The sequence below is a fragment of the Humulus lupulus genome, chromosome 4, assembly GCF_963169125.1.
Source record: "Humulus lupulus chromosome 4, drHumLupu1.1, whole genome shotgun sequence".
NCBI lineage: Eukaryota > Viridiplantae > Streptophyta > Magnoliopsida > Rosales > Cannabaceae > Humulus > Humulus lupulus.
Window position 1 is genome coordinate 61,918,627 of NC_084796.1, and position 20,354 is coordinate 61,938,980.

Genomic DNA, 20,354 nt, shown 5'->3' on the forward strand with positions numbered 1-20,354 from the left:
TTTGTGAAAAAAAATGATAGTTTTTCTTCTCTGTCAAAACTTGTTGTTTCTATTTTCTATTATATAGAATATATGGACATTACCATAATAATAATAATGTTAAAAGACAAAGTCTTACATTGCATTTTAAAACCCCTTTTAAAATATATTATTAATTAATTAAAAATAAAATAAAAAAACTAATAACTAATCACATCAATAGTGCTACACACATAGAGCAGTCCAAGCCCTATGCGTGTGGCACTATCCCTGAAAATGAGATTTGATTTTTCATATGTTTTTATTTTAATTAATTAATAATTATAAATTCAAATAAAGTATCATCTTTTTAAGGAAAAGATAACAACTTAAATTTCAAAATTTGAATTTCCATTATCATCTTATTATTAATTACATAAATATAATAATCAAAACCAATTTTGACTATCCATATTTATCTATTCACACTAAAATAAAATAATTGATTAAAATCATTTTCTTCTATTTCTACACAATTTCAAAAATTTCACAAATGAAATAATAAATTGTGCAATTTCAATTATCACATAATTGCACATTTATCCCGAAGAATAAATATTCTCTCAAATAGCTCATTCACAGTTTGACCCTTGTATCAACTCTTACCTTGATTAGTATTGATAAAGCTACCTTGAGGACCTATGGACCAATAATTCCAAGCTCCAATAAATAAAAGATTATTAACCAAAACTCTTTGATTCAATAATCATATTTATTAATCTCATGATTATTCCACTATAAAAATGAGACTGAACTCTTGAGAATTAAAGATATATATTTATTGAGTACTTTATTGTAATCATAAAGTGTCCATTGAAATAATCATTAAATACAAATTAATCAGCTATTAATGATTCATAATTAAGTGGGAATAAAATTATCGTTTTACCCTTTTAATTATATCTTGATTCCTAGTGTACCATCGACTTTACTAGTGAAGGTTAATTCATAATCTGATTATGAATTTGACGTCAATAACCTTTTCAGTTCCAAAAGCCAATCCAATAGGAAATTATCATTCAATCTATAAGAAGGCATAGATTCCATATTTGTTAAGTTATGTCCCCAGCCATGTACATCATTGAGTCCCCAAAACAATAATTCTTAGCCTGATCATTCTGACAAACCGTAACATGTGAATCAAAGGATCAGATGACATATATAGGAGTTCATAGTAACTTCAGAATTAAGATCGGTTTGTATATGATCATCAGTTGATGTGTTTTATTATACTATGAAATGGTATTTAAACAAGTATTATTAAATCACATCTGGTCCAGTTTGACATACTCTCTGCATGCAAAGTACCTCCACTAAAGTGTCCTACTACACTAGTAACCCGGATCTAGGTCACATGTATTTATAATACTAGTGGACCATACTAGCAATAATTAATCTAAAGATTTTATAAATTTAGTTTACTACGAACTATTTAAGTTCATTATCTCAATCTCGATCCTCTCATACGAATATCAGATTGAGACAACATAGATGAACTTGGGAATTTTCTGATATTTACGTAATATTATTAACAATAATATAGTACATAAGCTACATATATACAATAATTCAATTCATTCATTTATTTCATTAAAACCATTGTCAACTACAATTGCTTTAAGGGAACAATTCCCAACAAACCTGGGAGTGCAATACGTGCTTGTTTAGCCCGAACTCCACCTAAATAATCAGAAGTGTCGTTTGCACTTTTCTAGCTCGTCGATTGTTTAAGTTGAACCATGTGTTTGTTTGAGCAGGGTTGTTACTGCTAAGTTTTTTGTTTACATTCTTTTGCTTATTAAATCTATTGATTTAAGTTTTCCTGCTGAGTCTTGGCTCACATGTGCTATGTGGTGCAGGTAAGGGAAATGGCAAGTTGGACTAGCCATGAGTTGGAGAGCTTTAGTAGCGGCGTGTACATTTGCAGCTGCTTGACGACCACGACCAAGGTTTCATGAGAAACTATAGTCAAACCTTAATTTTTCCGCTTAAGCCAGCTTATGTTATAATTACTTTTGGGAGTTGTAAATGCATTGTAAATATTTATTTTGGGATCCCATGTACATACTTAAACTTTCAAATGAAAATAACTATTCCTATGATCAAAATTTTAAATCTTGATCCGCCGGTTACCCTTAGTTACATGTTTGTTTCCAAATGACTTGATTAGCAAGTCCATCACTATTTAAAATACACAGTGTAATGGTCTTGGCTATCGAGGGTGTTACAGTTCCTAAAGACTGGCTGGGCATGTACACTCACCACTAAAGACAAGCTCAACTCAGGGTTTGGTAACTATTTATGTGGTTATGTGTTTAATTGCTTAAATAGGATATAAATGTCTTATCTGGCTACCTTATTAGGGAGCATGAGATATTTTGATAGGGCCTGGCCCTTGACTGCTGTGTGTATGCTAAAGATGTGCTTATTATCGCTATTATTGCTTGTGAATGCAAAGGAGACGCTTATCAGCGTTGTTTTATGCATATGTATGCCAGGAAATTCTTATTAGCATCGTTATCTGTTTATAAATATTAGGAAGTGCTTATTAGCACCATGTTTGAGTATGAATATGAATTGACATGCTTATTAGCATGACTGTTGAGTGTGAATACTTGTTTGTTCGCTCTTGGACCGCAGGGCGGCAAGAGGTATTGTTATTACTACCTAACAGGCTGAATTGATTACTGCAACAAGATATAAGCTTGGAAGTATGCTTCCAAGGCAGTTAGATTTGTTAGCCGGCCAAGAAATACATGTCAAGAATGATAATTAGGGTCAGACCCTTTCACCAGCTCCAAAAAATTGGCAGCAAGTGTTTGCTGATATGTAAGCCAGATTACAGAGGCAGGAAGAACAGATTCGCCTGCTTAGACAACAATAGATTCCAACAGGGAACGTTCAGCCAGAGGTGCCACTTGCGTTGGTACCAATAGTAGTACAGTCGTCTGAGACTGGGAACAAATGGGAACCTCTTTATGAAAGGTTCAGAAAGTAGCACCCTTCTGTCTTTGAGGGCAGTGCAGATTCGGCCAAGGCCGATGTAGCGTCTCAGAATTTTCCTTAGCTAGATAGTAGTAGTAATAGTAGTAGTTTAGTTTTCATGGATATTGGTTCAAGCCGGGATTTAGTTGGAAACTCATAGAAGTAGTTATAGATTTTATAAGTTTAACCTATAGTTTAGAAATATTAATTTTAACATAAGTTTTGGTTAATATTGCTGGTCCTAGAAATATTATTTATTATGACCTAAGGTTTAGATAGAACTAATAAGAACGTGACACTTGTCACAAGCATGTTTATTGAGGATTTAAGCATTTTAGATGAATAAATTAGTAAAAGACAGATCTAGAAGCTCTAGAACCTTCCAACAACTGTTAGGATTACGTTTTACTCAGTCAAACTTGTTTTAATAAACTTCAAATATGCTGAAAGTGTGCAAAATCGTGTTTAAAATATCATTGTATGCCGATATATCGTAGCTATAAGGCCGATACATTGCTTACAGAAGATACGAAAAACACGTCGACTTCGCACGAACGAAACCACGGAAGCTCAGGGCATAGGTATGGGCGATATATCGCCTAGGGTAGGCGACATATCGGCTCTTGGAGCCATTTTTGAAACTTCGTTGAATTAAATTAGAAGCAGCCCTCAACAACCTATATTTCCTCCTGAACGTTTTGACCGAGTTCTAGGCATCTGCTGACTGAAAATTCAAATATATTCAATTATTATTCATTTTAAAAGGGATTAGTTTCACTCCTTGAACTCTATAAATAGGACCTAGTACTCAGCCATTTCATTCATTATTCAAGCATTCTTCAGAGCCTCCAAGCTGCTAAGTTTGTTCTAGAGAGAAAACACTAGCGTTTGGGATTTAAAAGCTTTTCAATCTAGCTTTATAAACACTTAGGAAGTAAGATAGAGTGTTATTTCAGTATCAAGGTGTAGATCAAAGTTCTAGTCCATTCAAGGTATTCATATCCTCAGGTTTAATTCATCATAGTTATTTTATTTTCTTTCAGAACCTAACTCATTATTATGGCTTTTGGTTAGATGTTTAAGTTTCTTGAAACTTAAGGTTCTTCAGTAAGTTTCAATCTTGATGGTTTAGATCTCTTTTTCATCTCCATTTCTTTAGAAACTCGTATACTTATTGTTGATTTTAGGAGTTTTCCAATCTCGTTCTTGTCTCCAATATCCCGGTTTTTGGTAAGGAAAATAGGTTAGATTATATGTGTTATGATTTGTTTATATGCTATGATATGTTATGTGCTATGTATATATGTATGAATATGTTTTTAGTCGCTTGGGGCTTATAGTTTCTTAGATAGCAAACCCCAAGATTTTTATCATTATCGTGGTTTAGAGTTATGATTTACCCTACCTCGATTAGTAGACAGAGGACCTAGATGGGTAATCATATACTATTTTTATGATCAAACCTACCTCGATTAGTAGACTAGGGACCTAGATGGTTTAATCACATACAAAAGTAATGAGTTAATGGCCATTAATATTGTAGTCCTATAGATATATGTTTTTACGTCATATGTTTTATAGTATATGTTTTATGATATAGTTTTATGATTTATGATATATGTTTTTAGTAGATTTTCCTTGCTGGGCATTAGGCTCATTCCTTTTATTTTAGATGGTGCAGGAAAATGATCTTGGAAGGCGGCATGGATTCGTGGCAGCTTGGCATGTGTACTGGGGATGGACTGGACTACTGGAAGATCGAGGATGACGTTGTTTCAAGTCTTTTAATTTATGGTCTTATGTATTTCTGCACTTAGTTTTTAAGAAATTAATTAAAGTTTATGTTTATGTTTTTATGTAAATAACGATGGGATCCCATATTTTGTATTCCATACCGTATTTTGGATTTTTAATAAAGTTATATTATTTCTTGAATGTATTCAAAAATAGTAGTTATGTTTAGTAGTTTTTAATGGTCCGAGGTCTAGAATTATTCAAGGCATTACAGTAGAGCAAAGGATGAGTATGGTTACCGCTATCCTTGATTTCATGAGGGTAGTTGGTAATGAGAGGGTGGCCTATGCCACATATATGTTTCGGGAGGATGCCCGAATTTTTTGGGAAGTGATATCCTAGACTTGGAACGTCAATACCCTGGATTGAGAAAAGTTTAGAACTCTGTTCAATGAGAAGTATTACAATGATGCAGTTATGGCCGCAAGGGATAAAGAGTTCAGTAAGTTGTTACAGGGGAACATGTAAGTGAAAGAGTATGCACTGAGATTTGATAGACTGGCCAATTTTTTTCGCAGACTTGCTACCCACTGATGGGACAAGGAAGGAAAGGTTCTATAAGGGCTACATCCTATGATAGCCCGGGATGTTCGCATTACTACCGTGCGTAGAGTGACGACATATGCCCAGGTGGTAGAGAAAGCCCTTACTGCTGAGGGCACAGAGAACAAAATTTGTCGCGAGAACACGGCCAAGAGAGACAGTAGGAGGATAGGACCTCCATCTATGGGTTTTGGTCGGGGCGGAGGCCCTAGTGACTAGAAAAGGAAGGCTCCAGATACCTTTTTGGCTTCAGGCTCTGACAAGAGGCCAAGGGTATACAGATAGGTCGCCATGGAAACAATGAGGTCTGGAGGACCTACCTAGAGTACGCTAGATGTAAGAGGCGCCATGTGGGAGAGTTTCGAGCAAATGCCTACTTTCTGTGCGGGATAGTGGGACATTTGAAGAATGATTGCCCGAGGGCAAGGAAAGAAGAACCAAGGAAGGTGGAAAGCTCAGCTCCAGCTAGAGTGTTTGCATTGACACAAATAGAGGCTAGTCCCTCAGTAGTGATAGGTCAACTTTCTAGAGTTGTAACCTCTTAGCTATTTTGATTGATTCTGGTGCTACACACTCTTTTGTTTCTAGTAGGATAATTGGTATATTGTGTAGACCATGTGATTATTATAATGTGGGGTTTGGAACTTTACTGTAACGCCCTGGTTACTCCAAGACCGCTACTGTGGACTTTAAACAATGCTTAACTCGCTAAATGAGTCATTTGGTTATAAACGTGCATCTAGGTGTTATTAATAGGCTAAGGTGAAAAATCTCGATCAAAAGTAATTGATATATTTTATTTAAAAAATAAAATTGTACATGGGCCCACAAAAAAACATTTACAAAGTTATTTACAATCCAAAATGGTCATTACAGTGTAAAAATTACAACCCGCCGACCTAAGCGGCAAAAATGGGGTTAACCCTTAGTTCCTCTGAGAAACACCTTGGCCGTGGTGGTCAAGCGGCCGCATATGTACACATCACCACCGAAGATCTCCACTCAAGGATTGGTGAGCTTTTCTTTCCCGTTACCTGCACCACATAGCACCCGTGAGCCAAGGCTCAACAAGAAAATGTATTGCTGCATGTATACAATATCAATAAATGATTATGGTAATTGTAGCGTCCCAAATTTGCTAATAGGGCTTAGGGCCTTGACTAGCGTGCCTGGAGGGCAATAAGTGATTTATGATTTAAATATGTGAATTTGATGAGTATGTGATTAGAAATGCATGTTTAGGTGAATTAAATATGCATGTGGTCCCCATTTGGTTATTAGGGGCATGTTTGTAATTTTAGCCCGTTGAGGCCATAAATGCAATATTTGTGATTATTGTGATCTTTACCACGTGCGAATGGTGATATATTTGAGATGCACAATCCGAGACAGTTCTAGGGAGCGGTTTTGCTAAGAAGTCAAAATGGGACTCGAAACCCGACTCGGGGTGAGTCGGGGGGTATTCTTGGCATTAGTCATTTTACGGGGTTATCGAGTTGTGAAAATAAATAGCTGGAGATATATTTGAAGTTAGAACGTTTAGGAGGGATTATCGGGAAAATTTACCATTTTTCCTCGGGGATGTTTTTGGTACCCCGAGCCTTGGAGGTCACTTAAGTGACCTAGGGTAAGTAAGACAAAACATAAGAAACATTCAGAAGCTTGGCATAAATCGACCCTCTCCCTATCACTTGGTTTCTCTCCCTTTGAGTGCTTGAAGGCTGAAGGAAACTAAGTTAGGAATTCAGAACTCAAGGCTGGAGCTTGGGAGGCTTGTAGCTTGGAACTCTGGGGATTAACTCAGAGACTTAATTGGGTTGAAAGATAAGCTCTAAAACCTGGTGATCAATAGAATTCTACTGAGTTTTGGTTGGAATTATAAGTTTATGCATGTGAGCTAAGTTGTGAATTACTCTTGGATGTTTGGGTGTGTTTTGGGATTAGTTTTGTAAGGTTTTGCTGCTAGGACCATTCTAGAATTATTGTAATGATTAGTAGAGTTGTGGGATTGATTTTGGGGTAAATTGGCTTGGTTTTAGTTGTAAAAATGGGGAATTTTTCTGGGTCGGGCCGCAGCATTGTTCTAGGTGAGCCGTGGCCCTCTAGAACGTTTGGGAGGCCAGGAAGAGGAGCGAGTAGTGGCACCCTATAGGTTGGGCCGTGGCGCGCATAGGCAAAAATGGAGGCTGAGCCTCTGGTTGAGGCGGGTCGTGGCATAGGGCCTTAGGGCCGTGACACTTAGTGAGATTTTGGACCCCAAGAGGGTTTAAGGCTTGGAAATCCAAAAGTTAAGGCTCAGATGGATTTTATCACACGGATTGATAGAATTCAAGGTCCCGAAGACTAGAATCATTACCAAAAATTATTTAATGGATGGATGTTGTTGATACGTTGTGACTAGGTTTTCAGTGAGGCTCGAACTAGAGGACTGTGCTCAGGATATCGGAGCTCGCGAAGCTTGGGACACAAGTAAGAAAATTGTTGTACCCGTAGAGCAGGGCGTGGCCCTATAGTTTGTATTGCAGGGCACGACCCTATGTGATTGTGTTGCCGGGTGTAGCCCTATTAATTATGTCTGTATTTGCTTAAGTATTTGTTAAGTTTATGCTATATGTTGTATATTTGTAAATGTACGGCAAAGGTGGGGAATGGTGAAGGCCGAGAATGGCAAGGGTCGAGAACGACGAAGGCCGAGTACGGAAAAGGGCCGGGAGCAGCGTTAAGCACGCAGAGTGCAAGTTTCTAGGGTGACACCCCTATTGGATACCTGAGATACCCTCACGGTGTAGACCGTGAACCCAGGGCCTGGTAAAGTGCCTAGGATGACATGGTCGTTATATGTTTAGCCTCTTGGCGGCTTTGTTATATGCTGATTGATATTTGTGCATATGTTGATTGCTTGTGTGGAGTTTTCTTGCTGGGCTTCAGATCACGGGTGCTCTATGGTGCAATTAAGGGCAAGGGAAAGATCGATCAACCATGAGTACGGAGAGCATGAAGCGTCGTGTACATGTTCGGCCTGCCTGGCTGTCACGACCAGGGGTACTTTTGGGAGATGTTTTGTATTAGTCTGAATTTTGTTGTTTAGTTGACTTTAATCTTATTTTGAGTTGTAAATATTTCTAAATAGTATTTTGGGATCCCAAATGTATAACGCGTTATAATTTTCAAGGAATGATTACATTTTCAAATTATATGACTTCTATTATAGTTTAGCTACACTCTTAACCTAAAATCTCGATTAGCGAGTTAATTGCACATTTTAAACTCACTTAGTAACGACTCTAAGGAGGTAGGGCGTTACAACTTGGTATCAAAGCGAGCCAAGGTTTATGGTTCTTGGAGATTGACCAAACATGTACGATCGCTGTCAGTGACAAGCTCGACTCAGGGTGGTTGGTAATGATTGAATTATATGCTTGATTATGTGTTTAAGTGCCCTGTTTGCCTGATTATTTTATATAGAGTATGATGAATGCGTTAACATATGCATAATGTCAGGGCATGGCCCCTTGAGTGTTGTATGTTGTTTGTGTTATGTGGACTGATGTTTATGGTTGGTTGATGTGAATGGGAGGTGATTTTTGATTTTGTTATCATGCCTGATGAGCGGCGTCATTGTTTTCAGGCATATATTTTAGATGCCTCGAAAATCAGCTAGACTCTGTGGCAATAGGGTCGAGGATGACAGCTAGGGTCGGGACCCGCCACCTGCCCCACAGAATTGGCAACAGATGTTTACCGAAATGGATGCTAGACTGCATCGAACAGAGGAAGAATTTTGACAGCTGAGGCAGCATGCCCCTCCTCAGGCCACTGGATTTCCAGTTCAATAGGCTGTGGTGCCAGGGTCGGTTCAGCCTGTTATGGAAAATAGGAGGGAACCTTTGTATGAGAGGTTCAGGATGCAGCATCCTCCCACTTTCGAGGGTGGACCAGACCCACTGCGGGTAGAGCAGTGGATGAATATGATTTCCTCCATCTTGGATTTTATGAGGGTGGTAGGGAACGAGAGGGTAGCTTGTGCTAGCTACATGTTTAGAGAGGATGCCCGCATCAAGTGGGATGTAGTGACACAGAGAAGAAATGGTATGACCTAGGAAGAGTTTAGAAGCATCTTTAATGAGAAATATTACAGTGTTGCAGTCCAAGCTGCGAAGATTGAGGAGTTTATCAACCTGACTCGGAACCGGTTGACAGTTTCTTAGTATGCCTTGAGATTTGACCGGTTGGCAAAGTTCGCATCGGATTTGATGCCAACTGATGAGACAAGAAAGGATAGGTTTGTACAGGGGTTGAATGTTATGATCACCCGTGATGTTAAGATTACTTTGGATCCAGAGGCTACTACATATGCCCAGGTAGTGGACAAGGCCCTTACAGCTGAGGGGGCTGAGGATCAGATTTGGAGAGAGAGCGCTACTAGGCGCGATGCTAGGAGGACGGTGCCTTCTTCTACCGAATCCAGTCGGGGTAGTGGCCCCAGTGAACAGAAAAGGAAGGCCCTAGATTCTTTTGCTCCTCCTAGCTCGGATAGGAGGGCAAGGGGTGCTTTTGGTTGCCGTTAGGGTGGAAGTGACAACTGGAGGAGTTTTCTAGTGTGTCCTCGATGCAGACGATGACATCAGGGAGAGTGCAGGATCAAGGCCTGCTTTATTTGTGGAAGTGTCAATCATCTGAAGAAGGACTGCCCACAAGCCAGGAAAGAGGAGCTGAAGCAGGGCGACAGTCTCGCTCTTACCAGAGTATTCACCTTGACTCAGACTGAGGCTGAGGCTAACCCCTCGGTTGTGACAGGTCATATTTCTAGTGCTGGTTCTTCTTATACTGCATGGATTGATTCGGGAGCTACTCATTCATTTGTATCTGCTATAGTGATAGATCAGCTGTGTAGACCTAGTGATTTGTATGCTAGGGGTTTTCAGACTTTGTTGCCAATTGGGGAGCTGGTAGTCTCTAGGAGATGGATTAGAGCATTGCCAGTAGAGATAGATGGTAGGGAGTTGTCTGTTAATCTGATTGAGTTATAGATTGATGACTTCAATATGTTTCTAGGGATGGATTGGTAATCGAAGTATGGGGCGATGATTGACTGCAAGCCCAGGATGGTGACTTTTGAACCAGAATGGGAGGTACCCTTTGTATTTGTGGGGACAGTTAGCGGACCGCAAGTTCCTATGATTTCAGCACTGAAGGCTAGAGACCTGATGTAGGAAGGTTGCATAGGATTCCTAGCAAACATTGTGGATACCTCTAGGGTTGTGTCGATTGGACCGTGTGAGACCAGGTTGGTATGTGAGTTTCTAGATCTATTTCCAGTAGACCTGCCAGGGTTGCCGCCACAGCGGGAAATCGAGTTTGTTATAGAGTTGGCGCCAGAGGCGGAGCTGGTATCTAGGACACCTTACAGAATGACTCTAGCAGAGTTAAAGGAATTGAAGATTCAGTTGTAGGAGTTACTGGATTTGGGGTTCATCAGATCGAGTTTCTCGCCATGGGGTGCTCCAGTGTTGTTTGTTAAGAAGAAGGATGGTTCTTTAAGAATGTGTATTGACTACAGAAAGCTGAATAAGTTGACTATTAAGAACAAGTACCCATTACCTAGGATCGATGATTTATTTGACCAACTATAGGGAAAGACAATGTTTTCTAAGATTGATCTTCGGTCAGGTTACCATCAGGTAAGGATTAAAGAGAAGGACATACCAAAGATCTCTTTCCGCATAAGAAATGGACACTATGAATTCCTTGTTATGTCCTTTGGATTATCCAACGCCCCAACAACTTTTATGGACATGATGAATAGGGTTTTCAAGGACAATTTGGACAAGTTCGTGATTGTATTGATTGACGACATACTGGTGTATTCTGTAATGACCCACTACTCTAGACTATTTGGACCATTAACGAAACTATACATAAAACTTACATTTTTACGAAAATACCATAATTTATTGAGTAACTTGCAAAATAAGAGTTATTTACAAATAAACAGAATACTAAGAAGGATTATGGGATCCCATTGTTTTTAAAAACAAAAGATGATTTAAAATAAAAGACATTACATAATTGGTGCGGAAAATACACATAAAATCATAAAAACATAAAATGAGACTACATCCTCGAATCGAATAACGCTCGGCCCCTTGACTCCATTCACCATCGATACACATCCTCTAAGCGTCACGAATCTTACCGCCTCTAAAGCTTATTTTCCTGCACATAAAACAGAAAGGAATGAGCCTAATGCCCAGCAAGGAAAAATCTAACACATAGTCATAAACATAATTTCATAAGAAACATAACGACATATCATAACACATAATACACTTATTATAATGGCCATTATTACTTGGGGTCCCATAGACTAAACAAGCATATGCCCATGGGATTAGTGGGGTCCTACTAGCTAAGTAGGTCATATGCCCATAACCCATTTGGGGTCTTGTTAGTCATATGGGTCATATGCCCAAGCCTACAAACATACATGCATACATATTCATAACATATTCATAACATATCATAACATAACACATAAGAAAACATAAACATATAGATTCTAGCCTATTTTCCTTACCAAAGTTACCGGAATATAATGGACTGAGTTGGGACTTTTGGAACACTCCTAAAACCATAATGAACATGAGTGAGTTGAAAGAAGGAAAGAGATGAAAAGTAAATGGGAAGACTAAACCATTTGAGAAACATGCTTACCACAACTTATGTGCTTAAGAACTTGGATTCCCTAACCAAAATAAAGATTAAGGTTAGAGATTGAGTAGAAGACTATGAGGAAGAAAATAACATAATACAGAAAGGAACTAGAGTTTTGGTTACCTCAAAGACTTGAAAGACCAATCTACACCTCAACGAAATACTATAGAACCTCACTTCCCAAAGTGTTTGATAAGCTTATGATGTTTAAGCTTATGATTTCCCCAAACCAGGTGTTTACACTCTAACACTCACTTAACACTTGCAGCTTCTGAACTTGGAGTAAAAGGTGAATAATGGCTGGGTACTAGGTCCTATTTATAGAGTTTGGGAATGAAAGTATCTTGATTTTACTTGAATAAAAATAATGGCTTTTTAGGTGAAAATCATTTGAATAATCGTTCAGCAGAGGCTGAAGACTCGTTCAAAAGATGCTGGACTTATGGAGGAGTTTGAATGGCTGAAAGGAAAAGAATTCAAAAACAATTGAACATATGCTGAAGGAGGCGATATATCGCCCCCTGTAGGCGATATATCGCCTGGGCCAGTATGCCCGAGGCGACCGTGCATCGTCTCGTGTTTTCCGTATCTACGTGCTGCGATATATCGCCCCCTATAGCTGCGATATATCGGCATACGCTGAATAATTAAGCACGAAATTACACATTTTTAGCTAAGTTTGAATGGAGTAAACAGCCTTGACTAAGCCCTCAACGTATTCAAAGCTGCTGACTGACCCTATAACATTCAAACTTTACTCCTTATTAAATTTAATCCTCAAAAATACTTAATCACCATTCATAACATGTGCTTAAAATCCTATTGGTTGATGTCTAAACCTTATGATATAATAAATATAATCCTTAATATCAGTCACATTAATCTAACCTTAGGTTATACTTAATATTCTTAAACTATAGATTAAACTTAGAAAATCTATAAGTACTACTATGAGTGTCCAAATAATTCCCGGTCTAAACCAAAAATCCACAGTAACAAAGATAATGCTATAAATACTATCATACTATTATCTATCTTAGCTAAGTAAAGTTCTTGGACTCTACATATTCCCAGTCAGAGCATGAGTAGCATTTGCGTTTGGTATTGCAGCGGTTGAGAGAGCATAGACTATATGCTAAGTTCAGCAAGTGTGAGTTTTGGCTACCACAAGTCACGTTTCTGGGCCATATTGTCAGTAAAGAGGGGATTCTGGTTGACCCAAGTATGATTGAGGCAGTGAGGAATTGGCCTAGACCGAGCAGTGTACCAGAAGTTAGGAGCTTCCTGGGATTGGCAGGGTATTATTGACAGTTCATTGAGGGGTTCTCCATGAAAGCCACATTGTTGACTGAATTGACGAGGAAGATGACTAAGTATGTGTGGACAGACAGGTGTGAGAAGAGTTTCAAGGAATTGAACCGGCGACTGATCATCGCTCCAGTGTTGAGTTTGCCGACACACAATGTAGTGTCCCAGAATATTTACTTAGCTATCTAGATAGTAGTAGTAGTAGTTAGTATTAGTTTGTAGCATGTTAGTTACCGTGGGTTTTGGTTCAAGTCGGGACTTAGTTGGAAACTCAAAGCAACAATTATGGAGTTTATAAGTTTAACCTATAGTTTAAGAATATAATTATAACATAAGGTTTGATTAATATTGCTAGTTCTAGATATATTATTTATTATAACCTAAGGTTTAGATAGAACCATTAAGAGCATGACACTTGTCATAATCATGATTATTAAGGAATTAAGTATTTTGATGAATAGTTTTAATAAAAGAAAGATCTAGAAGTTCTAGAACCTTCCAGCAGCTGTTAGGATCGTGTTATGACTCAGTCAAAGTTGTTTATCCAATTCAAATTATGTTGAAAAAGTGCAAATACGTGTTTGATATATCAACGTATGCCGATATATCGTAGCATAGGGCCGATATATCGCCAACGGAAAACACGTCGACTTTTCAAGAACGATCAAACGGGGCTCGGGAATATAGGGGGAGGCGATATATCGCCTATGGGGGGGAGATATATCGGCTCCAAGTGTGATTTTTGAAAAGTTTGTGATTTTGATTTTAAAAATAGCCTTAACCACTTATACCTGCCTTTGAACGATTTTGACCGAGTTCTAGACGTCAGTTGAACGAAAATGCAAATATTTTTCATTTTATAATCATTTACTTATTCAAATTAAAAGGGGTTAGTTTCACTCCTTGAAATCTATAAATAGGACCTAGTACTCAGCCATTTTCTTCATTCTTCAAGCATTTGATCAGAGCCTCCAAGGTGTTAGTTTTATTATAGAGAGAAACAATTGGGTTTTGGGTTAAAATTTTATCATTTTAAGCTTTTCTAAACACTTGGGAAGTAAGATATAGTGAGATTTTGGTATTGGGGTTTAGATAAATCCATAAGATCATTCAAGGTATTCTTATCCCTAAGTTCAAGTTCTTTATGGTTCTTTAGTTTTCTTTTATTCAGATCTTAGCTCTTGTTTATGATTCTTGATTAGGTATTTAAGTTTCTTGAAACTTAAGGTTCTTCTTGGTAAGTTTCTTCTTGATGGTTTAGTTTTCATTTCATCTTTATTCTTTAGAGATTCTCACCATTTTTACTGTTGCTTTATAGGAGTGTTCTAATCCTGTTCTTGTTCCCAAATATCCCAGCTTTTGGTAAGGAAAATAGGATAGATTTTATGTGCTTATATGTTTATATTATTATATGTTTTATGTTATGATATGTTTTATGCTATAATATGTTTTTGTATAAATATGTTTTATAGTCCTTGGGCATATGAATTGTTTAGATAACAAGCCCCGAGATTATGTTTTTAGTCGCTTGGGAATGTGACTTGCTTAGATAGCAAGCCCCAAGATTATTTATCATTTTCATGGGATAGAGTTATGATTTACCCTACCTCGACTAGTAGAGGACCTAGATTGGTTATCATATACTACCATGTGATCTAACCTACCTCGATTAGTAGACAGAGGACCTAGATGGTTTATCACATGCCATGTTAATGAGTTAATGGCCATTAATATTGTAGTCCTATACGATATATGTTTTTATAGTCATATGTTTTATATGTTTATGATATAGTCTTATGCTTATGATTTATGATGTATGTGGTTAGTAGATTTTCCTTGCTGGGCATTAGGCTCACTCCTTTATTTTTTAGCTTGATGCAGGAAAATAATTATGGAAGGCAGAAGGATTCTTGGCAGCTTGGCTTGTGTGTTAAGGATGAATGGATTGGATGGACTGCGTGTCGATCGAGGACGACGTTATTTATTTTAAGTATTTTAAAATCATGTTTTGATGTAATTCCGCAAATATTAGTTTAAATAAATTTAAAGTTTATGTTTTATGTTTGATAAATAATGGGATCCCATATCACATTTTATTTTATATTTTTTTTTTACCTTATTTTGTATTGGTACAATATTTCAGGTTTTCAATAAAGTTATGATATTTCTTATGTTTGTATCAAAATAGTAGTAGCTATGTCTAGTAGTTTTAATGGTCCAAGGTCTTAGAAATAGTTGGGTCATTACAGTTGGTATCAGAGGAACGGTTCATTTGCATGAAGTTCTCCTTGATACACACGCTCAAGCTCTGAATCTAACTTCCAATGTAAGTGTTTATGTTATATTTATTATGTTTATATGTATAGCTAACATTTTTGTAATGCCCTAAACTCCAGGGACCGTTACGGTGCACATTATAAATAGTGCTAAACTGGCTAATCGAGTCATTTGGCCATAAACGTGTAACTAAGTATGATTAGCGGTTTAGGGATTAAAATTTTTGGTTAAGATATAATGTTTCATTAGAATGTTTACTGTATACATTGGGATCCCAAAAATATAATTTAAAGGTTTATTACAACAAAATAATTACAACCAGCCAATCTAAGCGGCAAAACATGGTTTAACCCTAGTTCCTCTTTCAAACCTCGGTCGTGGTGGTCGAGCAGTTGCATATGTACACATCATCACCTAAGCTCTCCAACTAAGGATGGTCTAGCTTTATTTTACCTTTACCTGCACCACATAGCACTCGTGAGTCGAAGCCCGGCAAGAAAACTCAATATGCTCATGAACAGTCATATCATGACATCAAATCATATCTGGCATGCCTAGCAAATATAGCTCTATTCAAGGATGCAAATAAATTCAGACAATGCTGGGGAATCTAGGATAAGAAATCCTACCCTCCTAATTGGATGACTATCAAGTCAATCCTAATCAGATGAGTGATTTAACACTTGAGGTTCTAGTAAACTATACTGAGTGACTGACAAGCAAGTCACCACGGGGCTCAGCACCCACAGTCATGCCAATGATGATCATTATGATCATACAGAGCTTATATCCCAGAGCAGATGAGTGAATATCACTTTGAGGTTTTGTTAAACCATAGTGAGTGACTGACGAGCAAGTCACTATGGGGCTCAGCACCCACAGCCGTGTAACGAAACCGTCACCTAGGCTTTTTGGCAATGGCTCTAATTAGATGAGTGATTTAACACTTGAGGTTCTGGTAAACCATACTGAGTGACTAATGGGTAAGTCACTAGCTTAAACAGATGAGTGACTACTGGGTAAGTCACACGGGGCTCGGCACCCATAGCCATGTGACTAAACAGTCACTGGTCTCGCTGGCCCTGACTCTAAATGACTATCCTTTGGCAAGACAAGCGCTTTTAGTTTTCATCGAACTTGAGGTCGGTCCAGCATTAATGCTCATTTGAGTCATTCAATGCAGATGTCGATTACATCTAATCTTTTATCGGCTTGCGTTAAACACGCTAAGTCCGTCCTTGACTTTTTAGTCAATACCAGGTGACCAGTGCTCAGTACTACTGCGAACTTGACAAGTAGGTCACAGCTTCACAAGTAAGTCAATTCTGACTAGTTAGTCAGAGCCACGCACGAGTAAGCAATGCTACCAGGCATATATCATATGTCAAATATCCAAAAGTAGGTCATTCAGGATGCTTACTTAACAGTTGCTAGCATAATTATGATCATGCACAAACACAGAGACTCAAGCTCTGATCAATCTCATATTCAATATTCATGGCATGCCCTAATCACATGTTTCTCGTGCATCACATTCTTCACATTTAAACATCCAACATGCATCAAGAATAACCATGCATGTCACACATGGGGTGCAGTTTACTTACCTTTGGTCCAAGCACAGGTTACCAATAAACGAGCCACAAACACGATCCTAATTCCAAGCCTCTAGTGATAACCTAGTCACAACCATAAACAGTGATCCAATCAGTTCAAGTTCTAAAGCTAATCCCGGAATCGAGACCTAGCCTCCGGGACATTGAATCCCACTAAACCGGGTATTAGGAACGATCCCGAGGCCTAAGGTTTGAGTTCCCAAGCTTAAAACATTAATTTGGCCAAAAATTCCCTCAAGCGCCGCGACCCCAACTCACTGAGCCGCGACCCCCAGCCAAAATAGCGGTGCCAACATCAAGCATCGTGGCCCCACTATTCAAGCGCCGCGGCCCCCAGACCCCTTCGACAACCTTCACCCACTTCATCAAGCCTGGGCTGCGGCGCCCAAGAACAGGGTCGCGGCCCAACCTCGAACCAGCCATTTTTCCCCAATTTCTCCATTTTAAAACCTTCCAAAAACCTATCCAAACATCTCCAAACTCAAAAATCAAAGTTCCCAAACATCCCCATGATCCAAAACCAACAAAACCCAAGTCTCAAATCAATAAAAAACTCAATATAACACAAAGTCCAATTCAAGCTTAAAAACTTTAAAAAAAACTTACAACTTAAAACTTGAATTACCTTCGATTGAGTTGTTCCCAACTAAATCCTCTGGATAATAAGCTTCTAATCTTTCCTAGGATCGCTATGCCTCGATCCTCGCTTGAATCTGAGTCCTAGAACTCAAGTTTCCTTCGAAAATGCGATCGGGAGACGAAAATGGAACTTAGAGGGAGAGAGAACTTACTGAGCGTTCTTTTTATTTCTTAACAGGTTACTTCAAGCTTAAGTAGCCTCAACCAAATCCTAACGCTCGGGGTCCCAAAAATGTTCCCGGGGAAAAAATAGTCAAAACCTCCAAAATTTCCCCCTGATCTTACTATCTCCCAATTTATCACCAAATATTTATTCCCATTACCCAATAACCCGGTAATGCTAAATACCCCTTAACTCATTCCGAGTCAAGAATAAATCCCGCTGTGACTTTCCCACTAGCTTAGCTCCTAGGATTGTCTCGTGCTGAGTAACCCTAGCATAACCAAATAATAATAAAGCACCACACACATATCACATATATGCCAAATATGCCCGAAATGGCCAAAATATGAAAATCTCCCAATTAATCAGAAATGGGTTCACATGCATATTTAATACACCTAACACATGCATATAATCATTTAATAGCATAATAAATCAATTATGGCCCTCCCGGCCTCCTAACAAGGTCCTAAACCTTATTAGGAAATTTGGGGCATTACAATTTTAGTCCTTATGTTTTCAGTTAAGAATGGATGGAGCCTTGACCTATGAGGATATCTGAGCCATTAAGGCATTAAAAAGAATTAGAGAGTCAAGGAATACAATAGGAGTGTTAGAAAGAATCACTCGGAGATTAGTCTTATTCCACAAGGAGATAGTTCACCTCCAAACTACTAAGCAAATCATGATGAGAGCTACGGAGCAATGTGTTTTAGTAATTAGGCATTTTAAAGATTATCCTTCTGTAATTTCAACTTTAGAAGAAATATGGGAGACTATAGATGATGAAGATGAATTACCGATAGCTATGATATATTATTTTCTCATACTTAGATTCACCTCTAAGATGGAATTCCAATTCACTAATGAGCAAAAACATAGAATCTCTAAATCTTCACCCGAGGAAATTTTGAGGCTCAAGATAATGATGATTATGAGGAGATAGATGATGATATGTTAGATGAAGGGTCAGATGTAGAAGATCCTGATTTTTAGATTAGTTTATTTATTTATTATCTTTGCATTTATGATTGTATTTAGTGAAAACTTTTTTTTCCAAATGAATATTATTGTTATTTTTGAATGACATGTATGAGTTTGATTTTTTTTTTTACAATCATAATAAATAATAAATTTAATAAATAATGACCAAGTTCGGTGAGGGTGGATACAAATCAATGTACCGGGCTCTATATTGAGAGTTAGGGGGGCATAGTAGTGGGAACGATTTTACTGATCCCAGCCCTCCCTCAATATGGTTAACTTTGGAACAACGACGAGTTTCAAGCCTGAGAATTAAGTCATATAGGATGATTAGAAACACACTTAGAAAATAATAAAGATGGTTTATTTTTCTAAGTATAGAAACACACCCTAATGATAAAGAAGGCTTATATAATTTTTCATAAGAAGTCATAATTAATAGGTCTAAGTTATGTTTGCTTAGCCTAAGTTTTGTTTTAGAGCCTATTAGGGTAAGTTCTAACATGTTTTTCTTGACTGTTAGAACTCTGCTGAAGATGTCACTCAGAAGGTCTACACGCACAAATGCCAATGCCTTCAACGCCGCTCATGAGACTAATGAAGCCCCTCCAGTTCGCAGAAGGGGAGCATGTGCTACCACTGCTGCTGCTAACCAAAGGGCACCGCCGCCTCCGGTTGATAACACCGGAAAAATTGTTAGGCTACAACAACAAGTGGAGGAAATACTGCAACAACAACAACAATAGGACCATCCATAACCACAGACTCAGCCTCAACCTCCGCCATAACCGCAGCCTCAACAAATGGCTCAAGCACCCCATCAAGTAGGTCCGTTTGGGGGTTGGCCAATGGTGAACTATGCGCCTTACCTAGCTCAGTACATGGAGCCAATCTATGAGTGGTTTCGTAAGCAACATGCTCCAAACTTTGAAGGGATGACCGACCCCTTCGAAGCGTAAGAATGGCTCAGAAATGTAGAGTCGATCCTAGCGCACATGAACCTCGGCAATGCGGATCACATATCCTGCATTCTTCTCTATTAAAAAAGGATGCAAGAATATGGTGGGACTTAGTACAGCAGACTCATGATGTCGCCACTATGACATGGACAAGATTTGTGGAGCTGTTCCATAAGAAGTATTACAACTCGGCAGTCATCGCTACAAGGGTCGAGGAGTTCACCAGTCTGAAACAGGGTAACTTAACGGTAGCAAAGTATGCTCGATAGTTTGATCAACTAGCCAAGTTTGCTCCAGAGCTGGTCCCAACCAATTTTCTGAGGGTTAGCAAGTTTGTAAGAGGACTTAGACCAA